Genomic DNA, 21,707 nt, shown 5'->3' on the forward strand with positions numbered 1-21,707 from the left:
CAAAAGGCGGGAGAATGCCAAAGCTAAGAATAGTCGACGAGTCGCGATGCGTGCCGGGCGATACGTCGCGAGCGATATATTATCGCGAAAGGCGTTCATAGTAAATTCATAGTCGCGTTTGATTGATGGAATTTAAGTTGACGCGCTCTTCCCCACGTATCTCCCCCCGTACCCCACGGGTGATCCTAGATGGTTCGGTACAATGTAGCGACTCGGCGAGACGCCCACCGTCGCGAGGAGCACCGTCATCAGCAGCGTATGCGCTTGCCGCCTCGAGTTAAGCCGACGCGGGGACGCGCGTGTATGCATGCCAGTTGCATAAATCCCGTCGGGATGATATACGGTCCCGGAAGGGGGAGAGGGTTCCCGACTATTTGCCGGACAGCCCCCTTCCCGCCCTACGCGAATATCGCACGCGCGTACTCCTTCGGCCGGCCGGCGGGCTGCTGCGACTGTGAAACCGGCATGCCAAGCTTTTAGGGACGGCTTCATATATCTCGTTTTACCGCCTGTCCGGAGAAAGAAATATAAATTCCATCCTAAATAAATATACGGCGCGGTATATAAATTCATGTTTAGTCTTCACGTTATTTCGTATCTCATGCCGCGCGCGCCGCATTCGATCGCGTATCAATGATTTATTCAAATACGCGGATTCCGCTCCAGATCCCGCATATATCTCGCGCCGCGAGCGTAATCGAACGTGGAAATTCTTTATCGGATGCAAAGTCCCGCGTATTATCGTAAATATCAAAACCAATGACAATCCGCCTCCGCATCGTAAAAGGAAGGATTACCTAATGATAAATACGCCGCTTTTGGAGTATCATGATTTTGAATGCGAGTTATGTATAACAAATTGGTGCGAGGTGCAACGAGGATTAGCTCTCGCCAGATATAACGTTGAAAAGTTTTATAGTATATAAAATGATTTGAAAACTATTTATATAATTATTATTGAATTTTTTACGCGGTAGAGTGACCTATTTTCCCCACGCAATTGCTCGTTTCAATTCCGTAAAACGTTTATCGAGACGACGCGCCATGCGTAATAACGAAAAACAGCGACGTATTCACAAATGCGTCTTGTCACTCGTGAATACAACGACGTATTTTACTTATCCATTCGTTTCTTCGACTGTCTACCTGTCGGAAATAGCGGGCTGTTTCAAGAAACGATCGGCGAAGTTTCGAGTTTTGTCGACAGAGGCAAACGCAAACGTAGGAAGTGGATGTTGGTTCCCCGAAACGAAGCGAGGAAAGACGGCGAAAAGGGGAAACAGTTGGAGGAACATTAACGGCAAACGCGAGTCCGAACTCAAACGCGCGATCATTTTATTTCCTCGCCGCGGCATCCTCTTTTTGCCCGGCGGTGTCTCTTCTTTTTCCCCGTCGAGACGATCGGTCTCGTTAGCTTTACTCTACCGGCTCTGGCGCTCTCTCGATGAGACTTTCGCAACTATGAGGCCATTTACATACAAATGCCCGTTAGCAATGGACATTCTCGCGAGCTCCTCTCGACATCGGTATCGCTCCGTCTCTTTTTTTTTTTTTTTTTTTTTTTTTTCGTCTCTTCTCGCCGACTTCGCTGTCCCTTTTCGAGCGCTCGCCTCGTTTGGCTTACAAAAGCTTCAGTAATTAAGCAGGTATCACGTTTGGACGTTTCCCGTCGAGAGAGAAAAGGGAGAGCTTTTACTTTCGCTTCTCTAGCTCTATCGATAATTCCCATTGAGCCACCGCAAAAAGAGTCGACGTTGATTAAAGTCGGTTACCGAATTAATAGATTGAAATAACGCGATGCAAAGAATATTTGAGTGGATAACGGGGTGGAGGGATAAAAAAAAAAAAAAAAAAAAGAGCGAGGACTCGGTGCACGTTTTCGCCGATATTGACGCAGGATTTATCAAGGCTCACGCCAGGGCAACGTATCGCCCCGGGCGTTCTTTCACACGAGCGGGCCCGCGGTCCCACATACGTATCCGAGAGCCGGATCATTTTTCATCGGGTTTCCTCGACCGTAGTAGATCGTCCGCGGCACGAAATCGGCCCGTCGCGATCACCGCACCCGCCGGCCGGTTCTCGATAAGACGTAAAGGGCCACGTCTCCCATCAGTATCGCGCGCGAAATACGAGCGCGGGAGCGGAAGAAAGATGAAAGGGGGCGCGGAACCTTTCCCCTGGCGTCGGGAGCGGAGGAGTGAGAGAAAAGCGAAATTGCGAATGCCCGCCGTGAAACACGGCCGGCCAAGTGCGGGACGAATGTCTGAGCGATACGTGCCAGCGGCGTTCCCCGATTTTGTGCCCGCAATACGATTTGATTTAAGCTGAAAGAAACGAGTCGGTGCCTCGGCGCTGCCCGGCATCTCGCGCGGTTGTAAAATAAAAGCGCACGTCGTTACAACGTACGCGGAATATATCGACAGGCGAGCGCCGCGGCGAAGAGCGAGCAACCCCCGGCAAAACCGTATGCGGACGACGTAAGGGAAATTGCGATTTCTCAAATGAGATCCCGGCTCCGGCTCGGAACTGCGTTCCTTGAGATTTACTGCACGTCATTCGAAAGTCTGCGCGAAAAGGTGAACGTGTTACGTCGTGTTATTAAAACAGCGATTTTCGACGAGAATCTTTTGAAAAATGTAAAGTCAACGTAATATATAACATTATACGTTGCATTTTAGAATTAAATTTTTCTTGCTCTCAATGAATTAGTTCGAGCGCTAATTATCTTATCAAATTATTAAGAGTAGTAAAGGTAGAGTTTTGAAATTTTGTTTGCTTATCTCTTGAGGAAGAAAATGACAATCGTGCCCGAGAAAAATCGAGACGCTCGTCTCCCTTCTTTTCGCATTGAAAATTGTTCTCTAAAACGTAAATAAAATTGCAAGAGACGGGGTTTTTCCGCGATTTCGTGCTGTCGTTCGATGTCAGCGCTATCAGTCAGAACTCCCGATATTCGATGAAAACTCGTAAGAGGAAGCTTCGCTCGTCGCGGAAAGCTGCTCCCATTAAAGAGATGAGATCTTACGAAGGACTGCGTTTCCTCTGTCTCCCTGTTCCGCCTCGCTTTCCGCTCCATTCTGGGAGCGAGCCTTTTATGCCCGCGACTCTGCTCTGTGTTTAGAAAAGTGTGTTCCGCACACGTGCGTTAAAATGTCTCGCTATCTTTCTCGCGTCCCTTTTTGCCTGTCCCCTTTTTGTTTCGCCGACGAGAAAGCCGCGAGCGGGATTAAATACCCGCGCTAATCCGATTCGCTGTAAATGTTTTCGAGCGCGGCCATCTCCGTCTCTTCCCGTTCTCTCTGATCCCGTCTCCCTCTCCCGCTCGCTGGACCTTTTTTTTTTTTTTTTTTTTTTTTGTCGAAAGGCTTTCTCGCCGTGAGCTTGCAGATATCTCATACGCGGGGCTTTCATTTACGGGCGTGTGTATGCGCGCGGTTTAAACCTCCACGTAGCAGAGGGTTGCGCGACAACGTCATCGCGAGCGCGGACGAGAGTAAGTTCCCAGGTTGAAAATGTCTCTTCTCTCACATATTATTACTTTCCTTCTCCTCTCCCTCTTTTCCCTGCCTGTCTCTCTCACTTTCTACCCTATAATCTCGGTCGCTGTGTTAAATTTATTCATAGCCCGGCTAACCCTGTTACGGCGTATTTTACTTACCGCGAAGGCGGCAGCCGAGGCAAACGGGATATTATCCTAACACTTTTCTAAACACGCGATACATCAACGGCATTTCGGAGAAAAAAAAAAGAAAAAAAAAAAGTGTCAGGCTGTTAGATATCAATAATTTAGAAAAGCATTGAAAACATTTTGCGCAAACATCTCGAGAACCGGGAGAGCTTTAAAAATTTTCTCACATTTTCGAAAATAATTTACTCGCCGTTATTCTTCTGGATATCGGATGCGTAATTTCTCTATTCTGCCTTCTCATAAATTGATGATTTCATATCGTCGCGTCCTCGTAATATAGTCGGGATAAATATTCAAGACGCGTGTAAAGTTTCCTCGCTAGGAAAGTTCGCGTTGGCCGCGCTCGCCGCCGTAACGTTCCGAGATGCCTGGATCGCGCGCAGGCCGGCCCGAATCAGATTGAAATCGGAATCGCGCATAACTTTACTCACCGTGCAGCTAACTCCCGGTGACGTCACTGCATCCAATTCCCGTCGAACGTAGTCCCTGCAGCACACACAACGAGAGCGTTAGTCAGATCGTCGGAAATAGAAACTACGTGGATAGGGGAGTCGAGTGGACCGTCGCGAGAGAGTAGAGTACATGAATTTCGCTCGCCTAGACTACGCGATGCGCGCTACGTGGTACGAAACGAGGCCGAGGAAATTCAGCACGGTGGAAAGAAGGAGTGCGCGATACCGCGCGCCACTTGAGGGAAGAAAATCGAAGCGGGGAATTCCATTTGCACTTTCGCGCGGGCAGTTCTTCTAATTCGTATTATCGCGACAGCGTGCATCAGCCGGCGCGGCTCGAAATGTTTCTGGTTTTCTGCGTTTCTCGGGGCGGCGTTTCTCCCGGGCGCCACGGCGGAGTTTAATTGTTTGAAAAATTGTTTTCGTTCACGCTTGCAAATGCAAAGGAGAGAGAACGAGAAACGAGTAAAAGCAATTACTCAAGATTACGTATAATGACGCTTACACGCAATGCGATTTCGCGAATGTAATTCAACGTATTTGTGGTTCCTGACATAATAAACATTTCAATGATCGTCAGCGACCATAATACCTAGCAAACTCGGCTATCAATGACCATTGATGTCCGCAATACCTGGTAAACTCGACTACCAACGGCCATTAGTATCAGCAACAACTTGATAAACTCGATTATCTACATCATTATTATAGACGCGAATTACGCGGGATCGATAATTTCAGATAAAGGCTAAAAAATACGCAGATAAAGTGCGGCCTTCGTTAAGATCAGTGACGATCTTCTTTTTCGTTTCGGTCTGTTATCCGGTGGTAAGACCGCGTGTTCCGGTAAACCTGTATGTGCCAGGTGTCGACCTACAGCGGGATGCGATCTCGTCGCGAGAACGACGACCGTGACACGTCCTGCCGTCTACACGCGCCTACATATGTATGCCGATTTGTGCGATAACGTAAACTCGCTTGTCAAAGGACCCGCCGAGCGCAAGTGGAGGTAGGAGAGAAAAAGAGAAAAAGCAGAGAGAGAGATAGAGAGAGTAGAGAGAGAGAGAAAACGCGGAACGATGAAACGAGCGAAAAGAGAAAACGAGGGGAAAGAAATACCATGTAGATCGTTACATATGTATGCACGCACGCATGCACACACTTATACATATATATATATATATATAGATATATATGTATATATACACATATATCTCGTTCATCGTGTACATATAGGTATATGCGGGGAACAGGCCGTGTCAAGCTGTATACTCGCTGCAACGAACATGTATTATTCAAGCTGACACTTGTGCAATGCCTAGCGAGGGTAGATCCCGTCCCCTTTCCATCCCTCCGCGCTTCTATCCCTCGTTGGACTCGAGGCTGGCCTCGTGGCGAAATAAAAATGCGCCGGGACGCGAATCCGCGGTGTTACCCAGCCGACGTCTCCGTGAGAGACGTCGTCGGGACGACGACGACGACAATAGCGCGCTTGATGCCCGAGAAGGAAATGTTATTTCTTTAGGACACTAAGTGACAGCCCGAGGGACGTTCGGTGGTATTTGCGCCGCCGTTGCCCTCGGAGTGTCCATCGCGTCCATCGACGACGCGTCTTTAAGAATAACCACGCAACAATAATCCGCCTCATAGATAAAAACTCGACGAATTTTTACGACTCGTCATTAATTGCTTCTTAATTTATAAACAAAAAACGTTAATAATTAGACATAGAAAATATTGATATTTGATCAATAAAATAATCAATCTTAATACAATATTAATTTTTGGCGTTTAAATAAAAAAAAAAGTAGTTGAAAAAATTCAAAAAAATAGTATTTCGCAAAATTGACTAAAGAAAAACAATTTTCAACTTAGCCTATTAAAAAAAAAAAAGAAGAAAAAAACCGATAGGACGTACAATCTCCCGCGCGATCTCATTGTCTTTTCGACGAGGGCTATAGATGAGGCAATAAGTTTCTCTTGGAAAACGCCTGACGTGCAATTCCCGATATAATTCCGGATACATCCGGCTGCCGTACCTACGCGCACCGTGGTCATTACTTTCTTCCGCGCAAGAAACAATATTCTTCCGTTACCGGCCATTATTTGCATCGAGTAGACGTTTAAACGTGCCGGTAGAAAAATGGTGGAAGAAGAAGGAGAGAAGGGACAGGGCGAGAGAGGGCGGAAGCATTAGTGGTATTGCCATACTATTACTCGCGCCCCTTCTAATAGCCCGCCCATTAAAGATAATGAACGTAAATTATGCGTAACGGACCGCGGTTAAAAAGGTCACTTATATCTACCGTAAAGAGAGCCATTCTAAATTGGCTGTAGTATTTACTGTGCGTGAATACATGGTGTTCCTCCGCGTGAACTTGATAAGCGTGAACAAATTAAAAGTTTAGAAAACCGCGACCGCCATTTCGCATCGCACTTGTAAAATCTGCACGTGGAGAAATGCTCCAGGGACGATTCTCACTTTCGTCACGTTAAATCTATTTCCGTAGAAAGCGAGGGAGATATTTTTGCAGCCCTTTAATATCGAGGATTAAATATCTCTCAGTAATTAAGCTTCGAATTTAAATTCTGAAGAAGCACCATCCGCTCGCGAGTGAGAGAATACAGATTTTATATAATAATAAACCTTCATTAATAACTACGACGATTTGATTTTCCTGTCACTGGCAGAAGATTAATAGAACGCATATGAGTAATTGAATCGAATCGCTGCGATCGAATAAATACGCATAAAAAGATGCATTCATTACAATTCGTACAATTATCCAAAAATTTCAATTTATATCTTTCAAATTTGTCGAACATTTTACGTTATTGAATATTGTATATTTTTTTTTTTTTTATTTCACAAAATAATTACACCAAAAAAATATATACCCATACACGTTATTAATTGTTATGTCATGCATAAAAATATAATATCCCGATAATATATGTATGTTCACATGCGGGACAGTTTCGCGTAATATATATTTTGTCGCTTTTATGCGATATCTCTTATCACTTCTCGACGAATTTCCGTTCACCGCGAGGCCACCCGACGGTGGAGGGTAGGAACGAGGTCACGCAGATAAAGTATTTCTTCCACGACTCATTTACCGCACGGCAAACTCGTGCTCGCGACCCGCTTGCATCCCGCTACGAGTAAGTCAACTTTACGCCGCGTTGACTTCCTGGCGAACGATGGTTCGCGGATTAGAAAGAACTTCCGCGGGTTTTCAATAACATTCGATTGATAAGACTCGAAACGACCTCTTGGCCGCCACCTTCGCGGATAGGAAGCGAGGAGGGAAAGATTAAACGCGATAAAGTCAGCTAAGTCCTCGCCCTTCGGCCGATATCGCGCATTCACCTCGCCTCTTTACAATCCTCCGGCGCGGTCCTTTTATCTCCTCGCCATCAGCCCTCGATTCTCTACCTGTACTTCCGCTGTCTCATGTTTATGGACGAGAGGAGGCCGATCGCTCCTTAAATACGTTTTACGAAATTTATTTCCATCATCAAGCCGTGCCCTGGATTCGCAGGGCGATAACGACGGGGCTTTACAAAACGATCAAAACGATCCGTTACGACGGCACGGTCGACTGCTCCCGCTTCAGGAACTGGATGCATCCAATGTACAGTCGAGTGCATTAATTCGGTTGCCGAAAGTGAATTGAACGTGGGCGCGCTTTAATTCGTCCGCATTCGATCATTTAACCCTTTCAAGCCGGTGTCTCGATTTACGAAAAAGGGGAATATTTGCGAATCGTTATCAAGCAATCACAGGCCGATGTAACGTCGCGTAATGAAATCATTGTACCGCGTCACTTTTCATCTAATGCAACAAAAATAAATGACAAATGCAAAAAAGTCGATCGATACTACGAAACTTAGCTGGCAAAAAAAAAAAAAAAAGTTTACGCACGGATCATGTTGCTGCGTTTCCATTTCCATCGAGCGCAGATTTTCGCGTGCGAAATTTGAGAGCAAACGTTTCCGACCCGAAAGCCACAATTTTATTTGGAATCGAGCGACGGACGGATACCGTATCATTAATGTGCGCAACGCGCTGTCGCCGATGATAGCGTTGACTTGTTTCGCGAGATCAGGTGGTACGTGAAACGCGCCGCTCCCCGAGCGAAACCAACGGCAGAAGACGAGACAGTCTCGTTGGCGACGTTTAACCAAGCCGAGTAAGAAAGTTGGATAGCTCGGCGTGGCGAGCGTGCGAGCAAATAACAAACGAGAGGAGACGCAAGGAGGCGCGCGCGGGGTCGTAATTAAAACCGGCTGCTGTTTACCCGGGGGTAATGAAGGGGCAAACACACAGTTTGTCTCTGTTACTGGAATATCTGCCCCGCCACCGTCGTTGCCGCAGCCGTCCCTATTCGCGTCTACATGATACCACGAGTAATGTGCATCACCCGCCTTCGGCCGCCGCAGCAGACTTAGCCGCGGCAATTCAAGCGCGACTTCTCCCCCACGGTGCCGAGACCGTAGTGTTTTCGTCGAACTTTACTTCCGACTGGTTGACCCCAAGTCCCCGTCGTAAGTCGCCGTTAATCGTAATTTCGATATCGCGTAAAAAATTACCCGCCCCGACGTTGCCTCGACATTGTCGAAATTGTCTGTTAATATACAAAAAATATACATATATATATATAAATAAGTAACTACAAAGTTCTATCGCAATTGTTGTGCAATTTCCACAAGCGGCTAATTGCCGCATCGATTTTCGTTTAAGACTCAACCTCGACGTTCATGCGTGCCCAGCGTTTAAAGCCACGAAAGCGAACAGAGCACGTACGCTCGCTTATACGCGGGAGAAAAAGAGAGAAGAGGCGGAATCCGCTGGACCGAACGAAATAAGCCAGATCCACCTGATCCACCCTTATTCCCCGCCTAAAGAGATTGATATCGGTCGAAAGGGATGATGTTATTTTTGCTCGGCACAGGGCGCATTGCCTAACGAGGAAAGGGTCGCGCTCCCGCGAGCAACGAGCGACGCGATAAATCTCCCATCGCCGATTCCATCCGCTCGCCCCCATGGGCGCTTTTAATCTGCTGGTAAATACCAGCGATCGATGAAACGTAGGATAATCGTAAGCGAACGATGCGTGCGGACGAGTATGTACAAAAGGTTTGACTTGACGCAACGAGGATATCGATTAAACGTATCCAATTCGCGACGTATAAAGTGAACGCTCGACGCGCATTTCACGCATGAGCAAACTAAAAAATGACCAAGTAAAATATCGGACAATTAATCGCGACAATTGCTCGTTTAATAATAAATATCTATAAAAAAAACAAAAAAAAAAGGAAATTTCTTAAAAACGCGGACTTGAACTTTTATACAGAAACTTTATCTCAAATCTTTAATCGTCATTTCGCCACAAATCTTTCCTTATTCTCTAATTCAAAGTGTTTTTAATTAACGCTATTTTGTCCGCATCTTTTTTCATATTATGAAAATGAAAACGACGGACGCTCGAACAATGTGCGGAAGGATAAAATTCGTTACGTAAGGTACGAGTTTTGACGATATACAGGTAGAAATTGACAAATCGTCCGTTATCAAATTGATAGTCGTCGCTTTTGCCGTAAAACGTCGTTAACGCTACGTAAACGTACGCGCACGCACGTTAATGGGAAACGATATACGTGATAGACGCGGTTGCAGCGTACGCGAGTCTGCGTTCTATAAAGTGGAATCTCGAGCGACCGCGGAGCCAAGTTCGACGGCTTTAACGGAGAGTCGAAGTTGGCTCGAACCGAGACAATTGGACGACGGCCATCGCCTTGAGTGACAGCACAGATGCGGCAAAAATATTCACAATTACGTCCCGCTTAACGCCGTCGCCGTGTGAATAATAGGCGCCCCTCGCCCCTGGACCTCGAGATCCCGTAACCCCGTTCTGATCTCCATTTTGCCATTATGCTATTTCGCTTGTCCGCTCGCGGTGGCTCTTCTAGGAAATTCAGTCGGTCTAGAAAATTGGCACAAGGTTCCGTCGGCCATCTTACCACGTTACGCTTGCCATACGAAATTTTTCTATTTTCGCGCATCGGCGCACCGAGAGACCCACCAATCGACTGCCATTTCGGAGCAAAGTTCACTCCTCCGCGTGAGATTTCACTTCAATAAATGTCAAAAGTATAATCTACGGTCTGCTTAGAACATAAAATGAGCGCCGATATACCTACTGGAATAAAGGGCGGAAAAGTGAAACTCGTACGTGATCATCAAATAACACTAATTTGTAATTTATTACAAGTACAAAGTACTTTCACGAATGCTCGATTTTTCAACAGATAAAAATAAATCTCGCAGCCTGTATCGCAGGACTCGCATACATTTGCAAGTGAACTGTTCGCAATCGTAGAAAGGGAAAATACAACGCGATCGGGCGCAATAGAAAAAAAAAAAAAAAAAATGCCAATTCCGCGTCCAGTCCGAAACAACGAATCGTCGTCGCGGGCGCCATTCGGTCAGGGATTCGGGGAAAATTCAACGGCGAACCCATTATCGGGGAGCGCTCGTTTTAAAATATACCGACGGCGTGCGGTATTTGCAATTCCGACGAGGAGGAGGCCACGGAGTTTGCTATTCGCCGGAGAACGCCGGGGGACGCTCGCGGCGAACGCGCGAGTTGCATAAACACGGCTCGGACGAAGCGCAGCACGAACGAGAGTGCAGCTGCAGCCCCGTAGTCAACGTGGACGATGGTACGTGACTCCGTATCCGACGATCGTTAAGCTTGGCCCCGAAATGGCCGTTACTTCCGATCGAGCGAAGCGACAAATCATCATAGGCGACACTAACGCAGCGTCCGGCAGTTAGCGAACGATTTACGTCGCGCGATTCGCTCGCTGGAATTTTACAATAACGCCCGATCGTACCCCCGTTGCTTCCATTAGCGACGATAAGCTTGTGCCGACCGACCGTGACAACTGGCAAATGTCAAGTGAATCAAGTTTCAAACTAGCGCTACTTATATATTTTTAATTTAAGAGAACATCAATAATAATCGTGGAATAATCTTGGAATAAATTACGTCAATCGATAACGATCAATTCGAGATAACAAGTGAGAAATGGAACAATATCAATTATTACAACGTCACTTTATATTCTCTAAAATGTAAATTAATTCCGTTCAGTTTCTTTTTTTTATTTTTTTTTTTTATTAGACCCGCTCACATTCGTTAAAATGTACATACATTAGACTTTTTGAAACGAATAAGTAAAACCTTGGCAAAGTTAGTTTTCAAGATCCAGTCCCGCGAGTTTTAATGTGCACGAGAATCCGCGTATCCTCGAGCGAACTATACCTATTCTTAAAACTGGATACTCTCTCAACTTAGCGAGCGTAATACTTTTTCGTAACCCCGTTTCGTTCTATCGCAAAAGTCATGTTCGAACGTGAACCCCCGCTCGCCCACTTGTTATTGCACTTCTCCCGACATTCGTCCTTTTCTTTTCTACATCGAGATGTCCGAAATTGGACAAGAGCCAAGAGCAGTCGACCACCGTTCCAAAATGGGGGATCCTTCTCTTCTTTATCTTTTCTGCTTTCCTCCGACCCGTATCTACCCATCAATTTATCCGTCCACCTCGCCCTTTCCGCACTCTCCTTTCTGCCGTTTGCCGCACGACTTCCGCGACCATAATACGAATAGTCTGCCGCAGATAAATTATTGTTTAACCATTTCTTCAAGTCCATTCTCTTATTTACCATCAATAATAATTCGAGGGAAAAATAAAATCTGCCTCAGCTCCGCAAAATGCATTTCCCCAGCGTTTATCATCGAAGATAACAGCCTGCAAATTTTGCGACATTTAATTTAAACTTTTTTCCCCTCGAATATTCTTTTTCAAGAAGGTTTATCCTTGATTTTTCGATCATATGAACAAATAAAGCAAAACTTGCAGAACGATCAATATTTATTTCACGCAAAAACTTCAACGAAATAGAAGTAATTGCACAGCCGGATGCAAATTTTTCAAATTAAATATAATTTATTTTACGGTGCTTGATATCGATGTGAAACTTTTAAGGGTTCAACACAATATACGTTTCGGCAAATAGAAACATAAAAATAATATCGCGATAGCAACAAAATGGTATCAATACGTAGAAATGTGCGTTTTTAATGAATGATAAAAGCCGATGCAAATTTAAGGCATTGCGGTAGCTGTGATTTTTTTTTTTTCCTCCCCTTTTATTTTTGAGCCACAGGACCATGTCGAAATTTACGCAACATGTTTTAGCAATGAATATCCATCGATCGTCATTCGCGATCACCCTTGGAAAGCTTTTATATGATATTTTATTTCCGATGGAGAATGTAATACCGAACTGCTAACGAGGGTCGGCGACATCGAGCGGAACATGTTTCGGTTATAGGTCGAACAACTGAAACCAATAATTGGTGGGCATAACAACAAAAAAGCTCAGCCATGTATTCAGCGTATTATGCGGAAGAAATAGAGGAGTGTGCTAACAGCTATCTATTGTCCCGCGAGAGTATCATTCACGCGAGATTATTACCGTCTAGCGCTCCTAAATGTTACTTAAATTTCCACATTTCGAATCACGGGGGGAGAAAAGGGGGAAAAGATGAGAGAGGAAAATCATTTCTATGTAAAAGGCGTCTGGGAGATGCCAGGCGACATTGTCTCTTCTTGGAAAATACGCAAATGATAGTCGAATAGCGGCAGCTCACCGAGATAGGCGGGACGTTTGTGTATTTCAATAAAGTTCGGTATGCATTCCAAAATCGACAAGCGGTTTATGCACCTTCTGCGAATTGCATGGCGCGATAGAATACGTAGGTATATGCGAATCGAGCGTGCGATGCACGCAACGTGCCAGTTTCCGTTTCTCAGGCTGGCTGCGTGCAAATGCCGTCCGCTTTCCCTCGCACCTCCCCCCGGCCGTTCAATCCGACCGCGGCGAGAAATTCGCGCGGAGGCTGCGGAGAAAAATAGCGTCCGGGAGTAAAGATATTCCCCGCGACTCGCCGTCGCGGAAAATGGAATCTTCGGCGCGTCAACCACGCTCGCTTCCCGAGAAATAGCGAATGTAAAATACTACGCGAGACCTCGCGCGATGTTACATCGAATCCATAGATGGGAGAAAACGATACCTTATATTCCCGCAGAAAATTCTAACCTTTCAGCTCGTTTAAATTTTCATCTAATCGTCACCGCTATAAATTTCGCTCTTCCTCCTTCGGAAATGAAATGTTGCACCTTCAAATAATTTATTGGCATCTATTTTTACTTGCTCGCTGGTTCATGACGTCCGGCCCACCCCTGTCGTTTCTTTTTCGAGCTTTTACGAATTTTCATCTCCAAGCAATTTTCAACAAGCCCGCTCAACACCTGCTTTTTATCGTTCGAGCTTTACAATATCACGGAAAAATTCTTGCCGCCGTCTTGAGTGATAAAGAAAAAGCGGTCGCGGTCCAAAACCTTTTACGATTTTTAAATACGACACGCCCGGCGTAAATGTTGTCGAGCAGTTCAAAGAGTGATTTTACCTCGCGACAGATGAGACAAGCCGGAATGGTAAATAAATAAAACAATATTTAAAAATACAGATTGTCGAGTTCGCTCTCGTGCGCCCGTGCAATATTAATTAATTATCGGCAATTATAACGGAATATATCATTGGCGTCAAAAAGAGAATAAAATAGAAAATTTAATTTAGGAAAATATTCGAGCTGAAGAATTTCAATTTTTATTACTGCCCGATATATCTGGTAGACATGCTGCATTCGCGAGTTACATGCGAGATATACACGTCCAACCGAATTATATTAAAATCATGACATATGTTATAACGCACACACGCACCGCAACCGTTTTCACATACGCGTGCATCGAGAAGAATCCGGCATTATAGTGCATACAGCGAGAGTAATCGGATAAACAGTACCCTCCATTATTATTGCAAAATCAATAAAGCAGCCTCAGTACGTTATTACTATTATAACGTTCGACAAATCGTATTAATGTTCAGTGTCGCATACAGAGCGATGCAAATCTCGTGAATCTCTCATTGTGTTTACTCAAATCTAAAGAGCCCACGGGATATTTTTTCCTCCACTTTTAAACAAATAAATTTGAGCACGAGATTACTATCTTTATTTCTCCCGCGCGGCGAGAATGTAAAAAAAAAAAAAGAAGATCACGATGCGTCGGCTAATTACATACACGATATAAAATACAAATTATCTTCTCACAATGTCAATTAAACTTGCGATCGAATTTTCGAACAAGCTTCAATCAATTTAATCGATAACGATCGATGACAAATCCATCCGAATTTGTCTTTTAGGTTTTCGAGAATGAAAAGGAGGTGTAGGGAATACGCGCGACACTTTTTAAGATACTTGCGCAGAAAAACGGCAAATCTTTCCCCAAGAGATGTATGCGCGTCGAGAGCGCATTCGACTGCGAACGCTCGGCAGGATTAGTCGGTGGTAAAAACTGACGATGGGCGGCGGGGGTTGCGAGAAGAGCGTGGTAGCTGTATTCCTGCTGCACGAGATGGAACGAACCGCCGCGGCTTTTGCGAGCAGCTTCGTCTCGCCTAGCAACACGCACGCACGCACACACCTGCCCGCGCACGTGCGTCTGTAACAACCACTCTAGATAGCACCTGTTACCCTTACTCCGGCATTACCGACCTCTCGCACCGCCACCCTGCTTCCATTCGGTAGCACCCTAACTACTTGCGCGCGTCGCTTTTACATATGATCCTCCCCCTCGTCCCCTCGCCCCGTTCGGTCCCCCTTTCCCGCAATCGCGAGGGAGAACGAAATTTCGACGTTTAAACTGGCGAACTGCGATTCCGAGACGCGCACGTGCGTTGAGTATTCATTTAGGAATATCGTCCTCGTAGGCGAGGGTAAGTACGCGCTATCTCAGCTTTCTTATCGTCGCAGAAAGGGAATATGTCCTATTTCTCTTAAGTAAACACGTAATCCGTGATTAAAATTGCGTGAGATGGAACATCCTGCGACGGGTAATCTCGTTAGCAAGAAATGCTGCATCACCGTCGCGACGTTGATAAAAAGTTTTCAAGACCGTTTGAAATAATGACAAAAAAAAAAAAAAAATCGTAAAAATTCAGAAAATCGTATACGTAATTAAAAAAAAAGTGTCAAAAATGTATACTTTAAAGCACTCTGTTTTACGAATTATCCTCTATATCGTTAGCCTCGCGAGTTTTATGCAATTCCGGCAAGGATGTATAACTTCTAACTCCTCTCTGCCGTGGGTATAAACGAAATTACCAGCCGCTCATGCCGCTGTTCCATGAAGTACGTTGAAAATTAGTTCTTTGTATCCCCGTGAATTATCGGGCTTATCAGCCGGCGTCGAGTGGAGGCGAACCGATAGCGTAGACGGAGCAGTGAATGATCGTTTAAGAAACTTTGTTAGAGATAATTTAATCTCCCCCAGTAAATAAAATTGTTATTTTCACCATGCATTTACCTTTTAGGTAAATCAATCAATTAAGACACGGAATTAAATTAAGTATGGAAGGAATTAACGGCGGACAAAGAATAATAGCCAATTACTTTGATTTGTAAGGAGAAATAGTTGAAAATCGATAGTGTACCCGTTTTAAAGGTACAACAACGTTATTTTATTCCTATATTGTTTTATTATATATTGTATTGCCACGGAAACGAGCAAGCGTGGATAAATTTCCCCGATGTGCCAATCAAATCGGCATGCGCCGCGTTCACGTTGCCAGCCATAAGCATTTCGCGTACTCGGGGTGGAATATTTTCGCGCAAATTAGACAAGGGGAGAGCATCGAATCCGCAAAAGCGCTTACATTCCGAGTGAGCTCGGCGGACGTAGAAAAAACATCGCCCTGGACGGGAAAATATGTGCGAGACCGATTTGAAGCGAAATATTTTACATTCGCCGAAACAATCGTAACAATAATTGGACAATGTGGAAAATTAGAACCAGCTGTCAAACAGCGACCGGCGTGCGAATGGTGCTATTCGCGGCTATTGTTTTGAACGGCGAACTTTACAAATTAAATTTAAATCGCAGCTTTCGCTGTCCCTCGCGGCACGAGGGAAATTCATATTGCCAAGCCGGTCCGCACACACAGTTTCCGCGAGCGTTTTCGCTCAGATTTTCCGGACTTTTCGGCGAATTGCAAGTCTCTCGAGCATCGCCGCTGCGAATATTTAACGTATTCGCACGCTGCGAGAGAGAGAGAGAGTTCGTAGAGCTTTTTCCACGGCTCGCACGTCAAAAAGAAGCGCTTCCGCGATATCCAAATATTCACTAACGCATCGAAAGCGCGCGAGTTTTCCTCGCGTCGTCTCCGACGAAAGAAAGCGTTCGCTAGACTCGTCATCTTCGAGATGCACATGCTCGAGAGACATGCAATTTTTTATCAAAAGTGGTAGATTCTCTCTCTCTTTCTCCTTCTCGAGCACAGTTCGCCTCACGTGCCGAGGACGCGATATCTTTCAATTTCCCGGCGATGCGTATGAAGCATGGGACTTTACGAGGATTCGAGAGTGCCAACGCGGCAAATCGATATGCGACCTCGAACTCGGTCTCCGCAAGCAGCGAATCCAAGCAGGATAACCGAGAAAAGGAGACAGAAAACGGAAGGACGGAAAGGGAAGAAGTGAAGGGAGAGAAAAAAAAGCTTTATATTCGCGCTGGTAAAAAAAAAAAAAAGTATCCTTGGAATCCGTGAAAATGGCGGAACAGGTAGGTGTACGCAAATACGCGCCTGCTGCCGTCGAGAAGAAGCGAGTGCACAAAAGCGACAAGAGGGCGTGCGGCGAATGCGGAATTTTCCGCGGATTAGTCGGATAAACGAAAAGTGTCAGATTTTTCGCCACGCGGAAAGAGAGAGCACACCGTTCTCTCGCTTATATTTCCTTTATTTCACCATGCCGCTTGACGCGTCGAAAAAAAAAAAAGGAGAGAGAAAAAAAAAAGAAAACAAAAAAGGAGAAAAAAAACAACGATAAAACCGCAAACGGGAAACAAGGATCGCGCGGGTTTGATATCCCACGAGTAAGTTAACGCGGAATTGAACATTAACGATTCTAAATACGAGGCGCAGCTATCGAGTGGCTCGAAAATTTGTAAAATTTATTGTAAAATTTTCTAGTGGAACGGTCATAATAATTAGTGACGAAAGGTCCAATTTGAGACTACCTCCGGGCTATTTTTACGAAAAATACATGTAAAAAGTTAATTGTTTATACCACCTGTGCCCGCTCAAGTGCACGAGAAAAAAAAAAAATTTCGGCAACTGCGAAACAGCGGTAAACAGTTTGGGAAAAACAAGTGATAATTCGTCGAAAATAAATCACTCTGTCGCCACGGCTAGCGGCTCGATTGCCCTCATATCCCGTTATTTGCGATAATAAACGAAAATATTCTACATCATAATGTCGCAACCAGCAGCCTCTCGAGGATGCGAGATGCAGCATCCAACGTCCGCGAGACGATGAAACCGGTTATTGATACTGCGCGAAGGGCACGTGATACGGGGGAGGGAAGGATCCACGTCTAGGGGTAGGAAAGCGTGGGCGATAAAGGGATCAGGCTGATTTTTACGAGCGCGACAAGTGCTTTCTTTCTCTCTCGTATAATACTACGGGCACCAATGTACAGTCGATCTCAAATTTCTACGGGATAGTAAACCGCGAATGACGAACGAAGACCATCTCCCCGCAGCCCCTTACTGCTCGCAGACTCGCTCAATAACAGCAATCGCCGGTGCAGTCGGGAAAACGCTCAGAATCGGGGATTCGCTTGAAGAGGCCGCCGGGAAATATCGCGCGAGTTTAATAATACCGATGATTTTAACACCGGACACTACACGAATGAAATTGGAGCGACCGATACCACGTTTGAAAGCCGAGAATAATCGAATGTACATACGTCTTTATTCAAAGTTTGATAAATCTTAATAATAAACGTGACATATTTGTAACGACGCGTGTGAATAATATAATTTAAATTATAAATAAGCGATGTCGCGTGTGGAGTCGCAAGTCGCGACATATATAAGCCCAATTGCGATTTATCCCAGTAGAACAAGCACATAAATTCATGCTATTAAACAAAATCACAGATATCGAGGAACTCGAACTAAAACTGATCGGGCTGCACCTCGGTCTTGTTGTAAATCGCCTCTAGACATAAATCCGCCGAAAGAACGGCCGAACTTGGTCGCGATTGTTGCAAGCGCGCGAAGGGAAAGAAATCGTTTTTCGTGCTGCCGAAAGTGGAAGATGGGGTGGACGGACTCGGGGGGGGGTTGGTTCGGGCGCATTACCGTGGAAAAGTGGCGCGAGCACGCTCGCATACTTTTGCCCGGCTGCGAATAAAGGCTCGCTCTCACGCCCGTTATCTCAGGCGTATAATCTAAAGCGGCCCGTAAAACCGTCTATACGAATCCCTGGCGCAGCCAACGCCGTTACGGAGGATGAGAAGGTCGGATGGCGAGACGCGACGCGAGAGGGTGGATACGTGTTTGGTGTGGTTATGCATCGCTTCTAGTGCTACACGCCGCCGACAAATATAGCGAGACACGTACTCGCAAAGAGTGCGTGCGTGCCACGCTCGTCACGAGTTTCGATTATATAAAAGAACCGCTATAACGGCATCTGATAAAAAATTAAGTTTTACGCGTAAAAAAAAAATTTGTTTTTGATTAATAAACGATTGCTTGAACCACACTTGCATCATTTTAATGTCGCCTAACAGAATTATTGTCAAAGTCGTGATTAAAAAAATAAAGTTAGCAAAAGGTTCATGAAAAAATTTGCCATTAAAATTAGTCTTGCATTAGTCACGTACAAACAAGCGCATAAAATGTTAAATAAATATTATAGGTCTCAATCTCAGTTAGATTTTTAAGCTATGCGTAAAAAAGTTTGTTTATTTTCTTTTTTTTTCAATTTACGTCGGTAATTCAATGTTAAATTAATTTCCAAATTTTGTTTAAGGCTACTTTTGCTCGCTCGCAAGTCTGGTGCGGGGATAAAGAATGAAAGTGTAGCGAGAAACAAGATGCAAAGGTAACATAACAGCGGGACACTCTCAGACGCCGTCGTTGCGTTTTACGATACGTATGCCAGTCGCATATGCAGCATCGACGAGTATTCGAGCCACGTACGAAACCCTCCTCTACTTAACTATCCATTAAATACGACCGCTATTCGCCGCATGGCACCGTTTTACAATGTCAAATCCGGCGTAATCTAAGAAAAATATCGCAGCTGATAAATGTGAAACGTATCAATTGTTCATATACGCAAACAAGAGCGGAATAATATTCGCTGGAATTCGGAACGGAATTCCTCCGCGTATTCTAGCTTATACCGACTTTAGTTACCACCGTATAAACAATAGAAACTTCTTTTTTAATTAATTCGGCCACGCAATCCTATCTACGCGAGACGTTCCTTCCTCCGTTACCAAGAAGGAGAAACTTCCACGATAAGGAATTAATGTGCATTTTGAAGTAGATGAGGAGATACTCCGGGTTCACGCGAAAGGTACGGGCCAGCGAAATAGCAAGCGTCGGTGCGCTATTTCGAGATAAATTCATTCGAATTAATTGCTCTCCCCCTGCCGCTCGCCGGTCGCGTCGTTGCCACTTTGTTCCGCCTCTCGAATAAATAATTTCGTTAATGTGTAATTTAGATAAGCGCACGCGCCGCGGAAGCCTTTTAAATTGTATTGCATGTCGCTCGTTCGTACCGAATTTATCAAAATTAATTAATTTCCTATGAATATGTAACGCGGCGCATTGTAAACAAGCGCGGGGATGCGTCCTCCTGTCGGGCGCATTTAATCAATAGCGTTCACATTAAGCGTGTCAATTATCAATGAGGTACCGACAACTATTTCAGGACTACCTTTAGGCGATTAATTATCAATCAAAGCATGCTATTTCCCCGAATCGGCCTATCTTGTATATTTGATACCCCGAGATCTAATCGTTTTTTTTCTTCTTCTCTCTATCTCTCTGTCTTTCGAAAGCTATCGATGTCGATAACAAATTAGTCGCCCCCTTTAAACCCCTTTCCTGCCTCGACGTAAATTGCCTCGTTAATCTGATATTAAATCGCAATATAAACGATCGCGATTCTTTTTTCCAATCCCTCCCTCCCAGAAAGAGAATCGTATTTTTACGAGATAATGGGGTACTTACTGGATTTTTCTGTATGGTTATAACAGACGTGCTTTTGTCAGTACTGAACATCAACGATACAATAAGAAGTTTACCTCGAGCTTATCGCAAATAGATAAAAGTCGTTATCGAACATTCGAAAAATAGATGAAAGCAAGCGGGAGAGAAAAAGGAAAACTAGCGTGCACCTTAAGAAACGTCTCGTAATTAAACATAATCTTGGGACACTAGTAAATAGTCCCTGTTGCACTTTCATATTTCTTTTTCAAATCAAATTTAATATTTAACAACGTAAATTAACGCGCACGTGAAACGGCAACCATAAATTAAATTAAACAATTATAGAAAAAAAAAAGAAAGAAAGAAAAACGTTTCATGTGCAATGTCTATTTTTTTCTCTGTTAATTCAATTAACGACACGTAGAGAGGAAAAAAAAGCGGGCGCAATGAAAACCGGCCTGCTAGATCAATTTATCTTTTTGACGTTCGCACGAGTACCTTTTCCTTCAGTCGCATTGAGAGTTTCCGTTCTTTTCTCGAAGCGTGCGCCCAAGAACCGACGTGGAACGATCGATATTATGGCCGTCTGCATCTGGGTCGCGACTTTTTCCCTAATTACTTGCGGCTTTGAGGATGGTTGCAGCATCTACCGTTAGATCGCCGCAGCTCTTCCTCACGCGCCTTCCTTTGCTCATTTCACGTTTCAACGTGACAATCCGTCGTTCAGGCGCAACTGCGGCAAGGTAATCTCCCTCGAAATCGAAGCTCAAAGGTCGAAGGTTCTCTGCGTGCCGCCGTCATCAGACGGAAGCTTATTAGCCGGCTGATTAATTATCGTTCAACCAGCAGCCTCGCTCAGAAGGACGCGAGTGTCGTAAAACGTCGTCTTCTAACGGCTAGCGCGCGGGCTTCTTTGAACGAAGCAGCCGAGTGCGTGCAGCAAGTCAACGTAAACTTTCCCGTGCGATTAATTTCTTCAAAAATTTTGCGAAAAGTCTCGTGCAGCGAAGGCGCTTCGTGGAAAAGTTGTTCGAAAAAAATCCGCGCTCGACGATGATAACGATAGGAAAATAAAAATGTGCACTTTCGCTCGCAAGCATTTCCTGAATAAACAAATTAAACGGTTCTTTTTTTTTTTTTTTTATTTCAATTATCTTGTTAATTGCATCTTTTTTTTTTTTGTAAAACAAGTTCACGAATAGCCGCGTTTAATTATGTAAGAAAGAAAAAGGCAAGCGGGACAAATATAAATGGGAAATAAAGGAAATCAAAGCAAATGAAAGAGAGATCGATGACGAGGAAATGGAGCAGAAAAAGGAAGAGAAAGCGTAAAGTTACCGATTGGACATGG

At 44.7% G+C, this 21,707-nt stretch overlaps 1 protein-coding gene across 5 annotated transcripts in view; it reads right to left on the reverse strand.

Annotated features, from left to right (window-relative positions):
* Positions 1–21,707, reverse strand: part of LOC139113942 (zinc finger protein 541) — a 344,562-nt gene that overhangs the window by 287,961 nt on the left and 34,894 nt on the right. For 4 of the 5 annotated variants that reach the window (XM_070675406.1, XM_070675403.1, XM_070675405.1 and 1 more), the window contains exon 2: positions 4,120–4,174. The exons of the other annotated variant lie outside the window; for it this stretch is intronic. The gene's annotated coding sequence lies outside the window, so the exon portion shown is untranslated. The remainder of the gene's footprint in view (positions 1–4,119; positions 4,175–21,707) is intronic. 5 annotated transcript variants of the gene reach the window in all.

This window comes from Cardiocondyla obscurior, linkage group LG03 (genome assembly GCF_019399895.1).
Source record: "Cardiocondyla obscurior isolate alpha-2009 linkage group LG03, Cobs3.1, whole genome shotgun sequence".
NCBI classification, from domain to species: domain Eukaryota; kingdom Metazoa; phylum Arthropoda; class Insecta; order Hymenoptera; family Formicidae; genus Cardiocondyla; species Cardiocondyla obscurior.